Source organism: Peromyscus maniculatus, chromosome 15 (assembly GCF_049852395.1).
Source record: "Peromyscus maniculatus bairdii isolate BWxNUB_F1_BW_parent chromosome 15, HU_Pman_BW_mat_3.1, whole genome shotgun sequence".
NCBI lineage: Eukaryota > Metazoa > Chordata > Mammalia > Rodentia > Cricetidae > Peromyscus > Peromyscus maniculatus.
This window is the reverse complement of record NC_134866.1, coordinates 82,377,885-82,392,254: the sequence shown is the minus strand read 5'-3', so window position 1 is coordinate 82,392,254 and position 14,370 is coordinate 82,377,885.

Sequence of the window (14,370 nt, the reverse complement as noted above, 5' to 3'; positions counted from 1 at the left end):
GTTGTTGTTTTTGCTCATTTGGGGGGCCTGCCACCCAGCTCCCAAACAAATCACAGACAGAGAACTATTCTTAATGATAAATGCCTGGCCTTTAGCTTGGCTTGTTTCTTGATAGCTTTTCTTAACTTTAAATTATCCATCTACCTTTTGCCTCTGTTTTTTTCCTTTTTTTTTTTTTACTTCTGTAATCTTACTTTCACTCTTACTCTGTGGTTGGCTGTGTGGCTGTGTGGCTATGTGACTGGCCCCTAGCATCCTCTTCCTTCTTCTCGCATTCTTTCTTCTCTTGCTCTTTCTTTCTTTCTTTCTTTCTTTCTTTCTTTCTTTCTTTCTTTCTTTCTTTCTTTCTTTCTTTCTTTCTTTCTTTCTTTCCCTTCCTTTCTCTCTCTCTCTCTCTCTCTCTCTCTCTCTCTCTCTCTCTCTCTTCTAATTCTTTCTCCCTGTCAGCCCCGCCTATCCTTTCTCCTGCTTCCTTATTGGCTATTGGGTTCTTTATTAGACCATCAGGTGTTTTTTTTTCTTCCCCCCCTGAGGACTAAACCCAGGGCCTTGTGCTTGCTAGGCAAGTGCTCTACCACTGAGCTAAATTCCCAACCCCAACCATCAGGTGTTTTAGATAGGCACAGTAACACAGCTTCACAGAATTAAACAAATGCAACATAAAAAAGTGACACACCTTAAAATAACATTCTACTACATCAGATAGACAGCAGAGTATGTTCTGTGATCTGTGGTAGAGCACAGTGATTAGAGCTGATAACAGATATCATGTGTTTGAAATAGTTAAGAGTAGAGTTGTGAGTGTGCTCATGCACATCTGTGTATACATGTATGCAGGTGCAGATGAACATGTGTGTATATGTGTATGCATGTGTGTAGGCTAGAGGTCAACATTGGGTGTGTTGCTTAATTGCTCTTCTCCTTTTTCTTTTTTGCACTCTTATTTATGTCACGTGTGCTTATGCAGTTCTTGCCAAAGTGTATGTGTGCAGGCCAGAGGACAATGTATGGGAGCCTGTTCTTTTCTTCCACCCTGTGGGTCCCAGGGCTCGAACTCAGGTCCTCAGGCTTGGCAGCAAACACCTTACTTACTGTGCCATCTTATTGGCATAGTCACCTTATGTTTTAGGACAGTCTCTCACTGAACCTGGGGCTTACCGATTTGGCTAGACAGTCTGGCTGGCAAGCCACAGGGATGCTCCTGTCTCTGCCTTCCCAGAGCTAAGGCACCAGTATGCTGCTATGCCTGGCTTAATTTTCCTTTTCATGGTACTGGGGGCTGAACTTAGATCCTCATGTCTGTGTAGTAAGCACTGTTGATTGTAGCATGAATTTAAAAGTTCTTATTAATAAAATCAAACCTGAGCCAGGTATTGGGGTGAACACTGGAAGATCAGAGAACCAGAACAAGCCACAGCTAACCTCACCTGGCCAACTTCTCAGCTGGTCTTGTTTCCTCAGACTGGAAGCTTCTGTGTCCTCATCCCAATGGCTCTCAGCTGAACTGCTGCTCGAAAGCCTGAAGCTTAACCAGGTAAAAGCTTAATCAGCCAAATGCTTCTAGTTCCTGGCCCTCACGTCTTATATATCTTTCTGCCTTCTACCATCACTCCCTGGGATTAAAGGCATGAGTCATCATGCCTGGCTGTATCTTCGAACACATGGATTTCTGCCTAGCTCTGCCTCCCAAGTGCTGGGATTAAAGGCGTGTGCTACCACTGCCTATCCTCTATGTTTAATATTGTGGCTGTTCTGTCTCTGACCCCAGATAAGTTTATTAGGGTGTAAAATATTTCGGGGAACACAATACCACCACAGTTGATGAAGACATCTTCCAGGCCATGTAAGAATAGATTTTAGCTGTTCTTGGGAGTGTGGATGATACATATTACAAGTAGTTTGATGTAGCTAATCCATAATATATATTATGTATATAGTATATAGCATAATATATATAGCAAAATATCATAGTAATTTATATTATTGAGATATTCAACTTGTACTTGTCAATTAAAAAAGAAGTGCAAAGTACAGAAGGAATAATAAAGTCTCTTTATCCGCCTCCAGGAATAGGATGCAGCAAACTTTCAAATATGCATAAATTTTACTCTGTACCCTTAAAGTGCTTAGCCTAATTCAGAGTAACACGGTCCCAACAACTTGCATTTCATCTGAATGCAGAATTTATTTGCTGAAGTTGCAAAAAAAAAAAAAAGATTCTTTTAAGATGTTCTGCAGCATCAGATCCCTGTAGGATCCAAGAATCAAACTCAAGAGAGCGAGCACAAGTGGATGCTTCATTCCAACAGGACCTGCGGGGGTCAGCGTCTCTTCAGAAAGAAGGTTAAAATTTCAGTGTGCATCCAGAGACGTGTTCCTGTTTCTAATCTTCATGTTTAAAAACATGTATATCGTGGGGGGGGAAAGAATGCTTCACGGCCTTATCAAGTAGGGCATAGCAAAATTGCAAATTGGTTTGTGATTTATTGCACCTCTGGCGGCACTCTGAAGGGTGTAGTGAAATTAACTTTTGGTGCAGACAGTAGCTGTTGGCACAGCGTGACTAAAGCAAGACCTAGTGAGTAGTAGGAGAGGTCGCAGATGAGTAAGGGCAGAAACGGAAAACTTCTACCAGCTCGGACAGCACAAATGAGTGTTGTGAGGCTCTGCTAACATTTGCAGTGGCTCTTTGTGGCTACTGGGAACCCAGTCACAGAAGGCTCTGCAGGTCCCTCTCTGTTCTGCCCTCTGGCCACCTGGACCTGGGAAAGCCCATCTGATACAAGGGTCTCTTTGTCTGTTGACAAGCTAGGGCTGCCACTGGTTGGTAAGCAAAGTGAGTTGACCAGAAGTCCAGATTACAGTTGCACAAGACCGTATTGTTGCAGCCGTGGAGCTGGGAGACATATTTTTGGCGAACAGGACACATTGAACACCCACAGGAGCTTGGGGTTGTGGACATTGCCCATGGTTAGGGAAAACATTTGATAGCAGGGGTTTCTGGAAATTCCCATGTGGTGAACAAGGATGTGCAGTGTAATTTTGGTTTCATATTAAAATTCCTTGAAGCGGGTCCTAGGTCTGTATTGGATTCTCAGATCTTTTCCTTTAATGAAATTCCAAATACAACACTTTAACATTAGGATTGCATTGCAGTAATATAAACCAAAAAAGGGGCTAATTTACATTTGTGCCCACACCATTAATGTAAATTGGTTATTAGCTGTTTCTGCTAAAGAGCAGCAATATAAAACATAAAGGTGGTTTTATTAACTGCATCCTGCCCTCTGAAATGTGCTGTGCGCGGGGTTTACAATCAGTGATTCCCCCTGCATGCCAAAAAGACATTTACTCTGCCTAATTAACATATTTATTAACAAATTACTGCCCCCTTTCTGCATTTTGCATTTTATAACACATCACCACAACAAAGTTAATAAGACAGTCGTGCATCTGCTCTTGTGATTCTACTGGAATATCGCACTGGCCTTTTTTGTCTCTCCTTGCTTTCATGTATCTTGAGGTAGGGGTAATTAAAGAAAGATGGTGTTTGCAAACAACAAGGATGCAGGGATAATGAGGATGTAGGTGTCTTGGCCATCATGTCCTTTTCACAAGACTATGGGCAGGTATGAGCAGAGATGTAGAGGGAGAGGGACCACATAATTCAGCTTCGTCCTACCCATCATCTCCTTCAGACTAGCCTGGTAAGATGTCACAGTGTCGTTTTTTACACTGACTGCTTGAGGACACAGAAATCTTATGTAAGATGTCAAGAGCAGGAGGAAGGGAGAATAGTTTTTTTGAGACATTAAGAGAAAACAGATTTAAGTATATGTTTGTTATTAAAAGGCTTCTAGAACTGAGTTTTTAACTTTCACAGTACTGATACCTAATGCTCAGGCATCGGAATGGAATAGAACTCTCGAGAAGTGTGTCCCAGGAGATCCTGAGACACAGTTGAAGTATTGATTACCTCTCTCGAGGAAGTCTAAGTTCTTTCAAAATGCAGCAAACGCTTCCTTTTTTCGTTTATTTTAAAAAGGACACCACCTAACTGAAAGCATGTAAAAATTTAACATTTATTCCTAAGATTAAGATGAAGAAAAGTGAACTTAGTTTGATAATGTGGTATACAATTTCTTATGAAGCCTAACTGGAGTCTGTACCTGAGGGCCATTGATGAGCCTTATATGGCTCCACTTTATATTTAACCCTTAGCACTCATGAATCTGATTGGGATGGCTGCTTCCAATAACCCTGTTGGTCATAATGGCTTTCCAGCTGAGCACTCTCCTAATGCCCCTTTTCTCCAGTTCTGTGCTTGTGTCTAATTTCTTGCCTATGCAGGTAATATTTCCTTGCAAATGGCTTGAAATGCCACAAGGGTCCATTTGTCCACAAGGGTCCATTGCCATTTGGAAAGAACTGGTGGTTGAAAGGACCCCTCTGACATCGACACTGGGATACTGAGACATCTTGGTGGTAGCACCGCCACTGAGCACACTGATTTTAATTGACAGAGGAAACACCTCAGACATTTCATCATGTCTTTGTGTTGGGAACATTCCAAGTTCTCTCTGTTCGATACGTTGGAAATTTAGTTGTTTATTATCAAACATAGCTACTTTACTATGCTGCGGAACATTAAAGCTTTTTGTCATTATAAAGAAGGAATGAAAGACAAAAGGTGATTTCTCCTCTCCTTGTATCCACCGTCTCCTCTTTTTTTCTTTCCTCCTTCATACTTTATCTTTAAGATCAACTTTTTAGCTTCCACATGGAAGTGAGAGCATTTAATATTGTTTTTCTGTGATGGACTTATTTTACTTAGAATGGTGTTATCCAGTTCCATGCATGTAGCATATAGAAGGATTTCACCTTTAATGACTGAACAATGCTTCGCCATGTGGACACACCATTTTGTCTGTTTACTCACGGATGAGTCCTTAGTAGATCCCCTATCTTGACTAGTCTGAAAAGGGCTCTAATAAACATGAATCTAGATCTCTCTTTAACATTCTTATCATGCCACCTGGGGATAAATATGCAATAGCAGGGTTGTTGGGTCGTATGGTACCTCCAGTTCCAGGTTTTTGAGGATCTTCTGTACCATTTTGCATACTGGGTGCTCTATTTTACACTCCTACCAGCAGTGTATAGGAGACTTCCCCTCTCCCTACATCCTCACCAGCACTTACTATTTTTCATCTTTTTCCCCCACTTCCCCTGAAGGGCTCTCACTATGTAGTTCTGGATGGCCTGAAGCTCACGATGTAGACCAGGCTGGCCTTAAACTCACAGAGATCCGCCTGCCTCTGCCTCTGGAGTGCTGGCCTGCCTCTGATTCCTGGGTGCAGAGATTGAGGCAGGTTCCACCATTCATACTGGAATGAGATGTCAGCTACTGTGGCTTGGTGAATATTTTTGTCATACGTCTGTATTCATAGGTAACCATGGTCTGGGACACGGCCCAGGTTAAAACCCACAGTCCCATCTCCTCATTCTGCCTCCGTGACTCTCTACTCATGGCTTTCCAGGGCTTCTTAGTTCTGAGGTGGATCCAGTTGAGATGTCCCAAACTCACGTGATGGGTCTGTACTGACTCCACAACACGCAGGTACCGTTAAAAATGTTGATTCCTTTATGCTTTAAGAGTAAAATTAAGATAAGGATTATGTTTATTTCTTAAGAACCAATGATACCTCCAGGCCTTCAGAAGATACTATTTTTGTGTTCCCATTTCTAGACAAAAAGGACTCTCTGGAGTACTTGCTGGTTATCCATGGGTGTCTTTTTCTCCCTCCCTCCTTTGCTACATATTTGTGGCCATGTCAGGAAAGCCCTGAGGAAAGTCCATCCAGCCTTATTAGGAAGTAAATTCTTAGCTGTCAGGTCATAGGCAGTGCCACAGTGCTAGTTTCTTTCTGTTCTGGTTGTCTTGACATACACTGATATATACAATAGCATTAATAAGCAACAGCCCATGTCAATTTAGCACTGTAACTCTGGGCTCAAAATTAAGTCAGTTAATTTTAATGCTGAATATTAAGGAAAACAAAGTAGCCATAAGGCAGGTTTACTAGCTTGGGATGAGTTCATAGGCTCTCTGAAGGTCTGGCTGACCTTTAATATGTTTGTGAACCTCTTGGAATTTGATGAAAAAATTCAAGTGCTTTTGCATACGTTTCATGAGAACCCTCCATCACATTCTCCAAGTTACTTGTGGCCATGAGCAGATTAATGACTACTATTGATTTTAGGTTTTAGGATGATAAGAAATGAGGGTAATAACTGGGCAGGGTGGAGCTTTTCAGTATAAGCTTTTAAGAACAAGTATTTATAGCCATCATAGATGTGCTAAATTACAGAGATCTGGCTTTCCAGTTTCAAAGCTCTTTGGACTCTTGTTCTTGGTGTCATGTCATGCTATTCAGAATGTGGACACGCCAGAGCCCATGGATGTTGGGTCTACAGAGAAGCAATGAAGTATCGTAGAACCAGATAACTGCACGGAAGCCGAGAGGCTGTCTTGAAGGATGGAGAAGCTGCCCAGACTGACATTCTCATTCGTGGGAGTGAGTTTTTAGAGAAAGCAAGCAGTGACGACTTCATTCCTCTGAAATAATGGACTCCAGGGTTCTCTGAAGAAATATAGAGCCACATGGTGCTCCATCAATTTCATTACTCTTATTACCATCACTCTGATTTTAATTCGATTTAAAATTTTTATTGGTACTAATTGTAGCAGTTATGAATGTTGATGTTATTTTCTGCCATTTCTAATTTCTATAAAGAGCACAGATCTTTGCTTCTTAATAATTGAAAATGAGTCCTTAATGGATTCATGCATTCATATGGAATTCCAATCTGTGGCTTTGACATTATAGGCTAGCATACAGATTCTCAACTCTTTTTAAAATGATCTAAACCCAGTAAGGTTCTGTATGTATGTGTTAATAATCAGTTTTATTTCATTATGAGGGAAAATAAGCCAATTTAGCAAAAACAATTGAAATAAATGTATTTTGTATGCAAAAATAAGAATAGTATTTGAGTGTATTTTTGCTATTTGCTTTTGGTAAAGTTTTTTTTTCTCCTATTTGCATTACTGCCAGATGGGGAACTCTGTAGAAATGGGCGGGGTGTGTGTTCCACTGTATACCAGGTGGTCTATAAGGATGAAAGAGTTAAAACACACTAGGTCCCTTATTAAATAGACTATTATATGTAGAGGACCTGCACAAACACTCAGGAAAAGCCTTGCAAGAGAATGTTCCACTGTACTCTGTGTTATGGTCACCATATGTAAAAGCTAATTTTAAATATCAAAACTGTAATTATAAAAGACCACTTCCCTGAAGGGAAGGTCATTTGGGGAAGGCAGAAGGGTGGCTGCTTTTGGAATGACACACAGGGTCTAGAGAGTGGGTATGTGGCCTCTGGAGGATCATATCTTGGGGGAACCACTGTGTCCCGGGGGGAAAAAAAAATCTCAAATTAAATTTGTTTTTCTAATTTTAACTTAGAACATGGTCCTGGGATAGAGTACATCAAAAGAGAGACCTCAAATTTTGAAAACAACAAAATCACACCACCACTCTGGCTCAGGGACAGGGAGAGAAGGAGCCCCCTGGATGGTATAAGTATGTGGTGTACCCACTGGTGTTGGTTCAGGAATGGTTATCGGGGTCTATAGACAGCTCTTCTATTATTGAAGCTGTTGGGTCAGACTCCTTGATGATCTGTCAGATCTGGTGCATTTTCTTCACTTATTTCCCCTAGCATCTTGGTTTTAAAGTAAATGTCACTACCTACCTTGGTTCTACTAAGGAAAAGCCAGCAGACGCAGGAGGGAATGTAGCCTGTGCTTGTAGATGTGGGTCAGCATGGCTGCATTCAATTGGTCCATGCCTGTGCTGCGTGCTCATGTGCTATGTGTTCAAGATAATAGGTAAGGCAGAACAGGTGGGTTGGTTTCTTTTCGCTTTAAGATAAGATTTCTCTGTGTTGTCCAGGTTGACTTTGAACTTTTGAGCTCAAACGATTCTCTAGCCTCATCTTCCCAGTAGCTGGAACTCCAGGCATTGTGCCACCACATCATGTTTAGTACCAGGTTTCTGATGTAGGATTGAAAGGCTTTGGGCAAAATTATCAAACTGGACCATTTAGGATTTGCTCATGAATTTGTTCAAGTATTAGAAGAACTAAGATAATGCGAGTCAGTCCTTAAAGGAGGCTGGTCTTATGTTACCATAGAAGCTGCTGTAATTCTTGATTGAATGTGTTGTTATTTCAGTACTATTTTTAATAATTGGAAAAAAATTGAAATTAGAATATAATCACGTCATTTCTTTCTTTCCTTTTTCTCCCTCCAGCTACGCCCATGTTCACATCCATTGCTCTTTCTCGAATTCACTGCCTCTTCTTCCTTAATTGTTTACACACACACACACACACACACACACACACACACACACACACACACACACACACTCACTCACTCACTCCTAAGTATATAAATACAATCTGCTCAGCCTGCATGCAATTGTTTGCATGCATATCACTTCAGGGCTGGCCATTTGGTATTGGATAACCAGCTGGGTGGCTCTTCCTTGGGAAAGACTTTCTCTCCCACTCTCAGTGTTCCTTAGTTGACTGTAGTTCTTTATCTAGGGGTGGGGCCCCATAACAGTTCCCCTTCCATGTTAGCATGTCTGCTGGTGTTGGCATTGTTCAGGTCCTGTTTAGGCAGCCATGTTGTTGAGACTCATGGGTGTGACTTCATGATATTTCTAGAGGATACTCCCTCACAGCAGACATCCTGTTCTTCTGGCTTTTACGATGTTTCTGCTTTCTCTTCTATGGTGTTCCCTGAGCCTTAGTTACAGGACTTGTGTTGGAGATGTGTAAGCTGGGGTTGGGCACCATATGAACACTTGTTCTCTGTATTTTGATTGGTTGTAGTTTTCTATAGTGGTCTCTGTTGGATGCTAAGAGAAGTTTCTTTGATGCACCATTTTTTATTGTGGAGGGTATGTAACAATTACCTAAATTATTCTATTATTAATAAAAAGCTCAGGAGTCAGATATGGGGATGAAACCTAATTGATCAGAGAAGTGGCGGAGAAGCAACCAATGACCTCCTCTCTGTCTCCTTCCTCGACCCAAAAGGCCACTCATCCATCTAAGACCCTCCCTAGTACTTCCTGTGTCTCTCTATATGTCCTTGGTCCTCCAAAACCTCTATGGCCAATTTTGGTCAGCTAATAGCTAGCTCCACCTTCTGATTCAAGGTAAACTTTATTGGAACAGTGGAGTGGCAGTGTGAACAATCCTTCGGCAAGAGGGAAGGGTTTATTTGGTTTATACTTCCATATCAGTGTTTATCATAGAATGAAGTCAGGACAGGAACTCAAACAGGGCAGGAATCTGGAGGCAGGAGCTGTTGCAGAGGCCATGGAGCAGTGCTGCTTACTGTGGTGCTTAGCATGGCTTGCTCAACCTGCTTTCTTATATAACCCAGGACCACCAGCCCAGGGATGGCACCACCCCCAATAGGCAGGGCCTTCCTGTTGTAGGAGAATTCTTCACACTGCTGTTCGGAAACTGCCAATAAAATTAAACCTTAATTCTGAGGGCGGAGTCCATGTTCAGCTGGCTAAAACAAACCATAGAGTTCTTGGTGGACTAAAATGAGGAGAGAGACACACAGGGAGGAAGAAGGGGCTTAAAAAGATTCGTGGGTTTTTCAGTCTGGAAGACAAGGAGAGGTGGGTCACTCCTCTGCTGTTCTTTGGATTAACCAGGTTCTTAATCTCAGTTTCTGACTCCTGAATTCTTATTATTACCAGAACAATTAGGGTAAATACTTACCTTCCCACATCAATCATTAAGAAAATGCCCTCAAGGCTTGCTACAACCAGATCCTTTTTTTTTCTTTTTTAAAATTTATTTATTTATTTATTCTTTGCTCATATATTACACCCCAAATGGAGTTCCCTTTCTCTCCTCTCCTTCCAGCCCCTCCCCCACCTCCCCTCAGAAAAGAGCAGGCCCCCTCCCCAGGGATATCACCCAAACATGGCATAGCAAGTTACAATAAGCATAGGCACATACCCTCACATCAAAGCTGGATTAGACAACCCAGTAGGAAGAAAAGGGTCCCAAGAGAAGATGAAGTAGTCAGAGACACCCCCACTCCCCCTGTTAGGAGTCCCACAAAAGCCCCATGCTAAACAACAACCAGAACATATATTGATATACCATTTTTAATGGAGGTGGAATAAGATGTTTTATTGGGGCATGGGTAGTGTTTTCCCTCCAGTCTTTAACTGATCTTACATTCTAACAGGAGGCTGAGTCCATCTCCTGTTCCTTTGTTTCAGGGAAGGTTGTAGGTATCATTCCCTCTCTTTTTGTATTGTTACATTTGGTAAAAATTTTAGTGTGTGTGTGCGTGTGCATGCATGCTCTCAAATGCATATTTGCATGAGTGTATGGTACACCTTGGGAGGTCAGAAGATAACCCACAGGAGTCAGCTCTTTCCTTCAGCTATGTAGATCCCTGGGATTGAACTGAGGATGTTAGGCTTGGCAACAAGCTTCCCTACTGCTGAGCTATCTCACTGTCCCATATCCTTGCATTTTCATGAAATTCTAAACGATGACTACTGGAGAGAAGACCCAGAGGGAACAGGGACTAGGAAGAGGTTGGTGGATGCTGGACCTGCATCAGATGGGACATGGCAGCTGCTCCTTAAGGAGGGTAGCTGCTCCAGATGCTAGGTAGAATCATGCAGACAGAGGCTCTTGGAACACAATAAGGTATTTCATCTGTCTGGCTGCAGATTTCAGGATACCATGCATGGAAGAGATGCCCTGAGGCTGGAGACAGTAGCATCTCGACAGTCACTAACTTGTATGAGGGGAAGAAGGATACTGAGGAGAGGTCTTGGTGCAGTACCAGGAAGAGAAGATCGTGCTCAACTGAGACAGGTTTTGGCCAGTGCATTAGGATGTATCCTAGGGGTTAGGCTAAATTCAATTTCAGCAAAATGATGACACTGGCCTTTTTTTTTGGGTGTGGCTTATTTTGGCTAAAATTTATATCAACAAGTTAAATATCCCTTATCTGAAATGCTTAGGACCAAAAGTGTCTCCAATTTTGAATATTTTTCAGAATTTAGAATGTTTGCATCTGCATAATGAAATATTTGGGGGACTATAAATACAGGATCACTTGCATTTCATATTCACCTTATATATTGGATGAAAGCAATTATATGTACATTTTTAGTGTGCTTTGCTTTTGACTGTGACTTGTCATATGAAGTCAGGTATGGAACTTTATACTTGTGGACCATGACACTGAAAACTTGCAGATTTGGGGCATTTTGTTTTTATTTTTAATTATGAATTCTCATCACAAAGCTATTTATATATGGACTTCAAGAGAATGAAAAAAATCATACTTGACCTGGGAGGATAACATGAAAGGATTCCTTAAGGATCTGACACCTGGGAGAATTACCAAACATGATCAAGGGCTGCCTGTGCAGAGGGCTAGGACAGGACTCCAGGCAGATGGGTCAGCATAGATTGAGCAGTGCCTGAGACCTGGGGCTTTTTCTGCACGGAGAACTTGAGGCAGACAGGTCAGCATAGATTGAACAGTGCCTGAGACCTGGGGCTGTCTCTGTGGGGAGAACTCAAGGCAGACAGGACAGCATAGACTGAGCAGTGCCTGAGATTGGTAGGTAATTTAGAGCTGCAGCAGCGAGGCTACGCAGATGTTCTTCTAGAATTGTGGTGTTGTGCTTGTCTTCTATTGCTGCTGTAAAGAAGTTACCATAAATCAGTACCTATGATAATACAGACCTATTATGCTGTAACTCTGGAGGTCAGAAGTTCAAAACAGGCTTCACTGGGCTAAAACAGAGGCACCAGTAGGGCTGTGTTTGCTATGGAGAATCTGGAGGAAAACCAATTTCATGCCTTTCCTAAACTTCAAGAGGCTTCTAGTTGCTCTTCTGTATCTTTTCCTCATCCTCAGAGTCTTAAACAGTACCACCCAGACATGGAGTTTTCTGCCTCCCTTATCCATTTAAGGACATCTGAGATTATATTGAGCCTAACTGATAATGTGGGATAATTGCTCTGTTTTAAAGTCAACTGATAGCAACTTTATTTCCACATGCTGCCTCAAGTCCTTTAGTCTGTGTAATATGACATATTCCCACAATCCAAGATTAGGGGATGACCAATGGAAGGGCATTATTCTGCTTAGCACAGGTGGAAATATTCTGTATCTGCCCTAATATAGTAGCTACTATCCACATAAAGCCACCATTCAAGGGCCAGAGCCACTTGTGGTTGTTGGTAACCATAGAGACAACTCTGCTCAGAAAAAGTAGATAATGTCAGCCTAGGAGGCCCTGGCTCTTCTCATCCTCTTCCATGGGAACAACCTCTTGAGAGTGGAGGATCCTGCAGCACAGCATCAAGAGACCCAGGAAAAGCCCGGTGAGAAATAATTCAAATCCCAGCTTTCATATTTTTTAATTTTTTCTAATGTGTGTGTGTTGCATACATGAGTGTATGTAGGTTCACATGAGTATGTGTAGATATGTATATCATGTGCATAGGCCCGAGCTTGATTGGTTGAAAGGCCTCCTTGATTGCTCTTTGCCTTATTAATTGATGCAAGATCTCACAATTGAACCCAGAACTAAATAACATGGCTAGTCTCACTGGCCATTTTGCTGTGGGGAATCCCGTTTCCTCCTTCCAAGTAGCCGAATTACCAATGAGCTGCTATGCCCACCTCAAATTTACAAGGATTAAGAGGCTCTAAACTCCAGTCCTCAGGCTTACCTGGCAAATGCTTCCACCATTGGGTTACCACCCCAGCCTTCAAATACCAGCTCTCTTTGAGACATCTACTGATTTTCATATTGCCCCCAAATATATACTTGATTTATTTTATTTAAAAAGTGTCCATGTTTCTATATCTTCAAGTAAAATTGGCTTAATGGAAAACTGTTTATTCTGAACTTCTGGCCCATTACTACATACTTACTTCAGTTGTGATATGTATAGCAATGGGAGAAGCTCAGCTATGGAGTGCTGTGGGATGTTCTGTATGGCAAATGTGTTGCTCTGATTGGTCAATAAATAAAATACTGATTGGCCAGTGGCTAGGCAGGAAGTATAGGCGGGACTAACAGAGAGGAGAAAAGAAAGAACAGGAAGGCAGAAGGAGTCACTGCCAGCCGCCGCCAGGACAAGCAGCATGTGAAGATGCCGGTAAGCCACGAGCCACATGGCAAGGTATAGATTTATGGAAATGGATTAATTTAAGCTATAAGAACAGTTAGCAAGAAGCCTGCCACGGTCTTACAGTTTGTAAGCAATATAAGTCTCTGTGTTTACTTGGTTGGGTCTGAGCGGCTGTGGGACTGGCGGGTGACAGAGATTTGTCCTGACTGTGGGCCAGGCAGGAAAACTCTAGCTACAATGGAGTTTCTGGGCAGAGGAGGAAGATGTTCAGATTTGATGTGCCCCCTCAGGATGCTATAGGGATGGCGATGGTTTTGACAGGAAGTAGTTTACAAGAGACCAATTAAGAGGCGAGGCCATAGGACGGGAATTGCTTATCCTGGCTATCTGGAATGCAGGTGACATGGCGTGGCTTGATTTGGCCAATGAAATACAAGCCAGAGTGATAAGTGTGACTTTGGGGCAGAAGTTTTCAAAGTCAGTTCCTGCTTGGAGATTCTCATTTCCTCTTCGGAATACTTGCTTCCCCTGACTACAGAAGCCTTTCTATTGAGAGCCAGTCCACCATCCCATGGCAGAATGATCTTATCTCAGCAGAGGCATAGCTGTTGGAGATAGACATATAATGTGAGCAAAATTAATTTACATTTTTGTCAATGAATGAGATTTAGGAATTACTTGTCACCACATCAGAGCTTAGCTTTTGGTGACAAATGGAGATGGTTCAGGACTCTTGGACACAGTCATTGATTGTAAGAAATGTTTATTGAGAAAAATGTTGAGGCTGGGTGTGGTAGCACAGGCCTTTGATCCTAGCATATGGGAGGCAGAGGCAGACTGGTCTAATATTGAGGCTTGGGGACATGGCTGACTCAGTTGGTAAAGCACTTGTCTTCCAGAATAAGGGCCCAAGTGTAATCCCCAGATCCTTACATAACAATCTTCAGTGTGGTGTGGTAGCCTAGGCTTGTAATCTGAGTGGTGGTGGGCAGATACAAGAGGATCCCTGGGATTCATTGACCAGCAATTCTAGCCTAATTGGTGAGCTCTAGGCCAATGAGAGACCATGTTTCAAAGGGGGAATTGGTG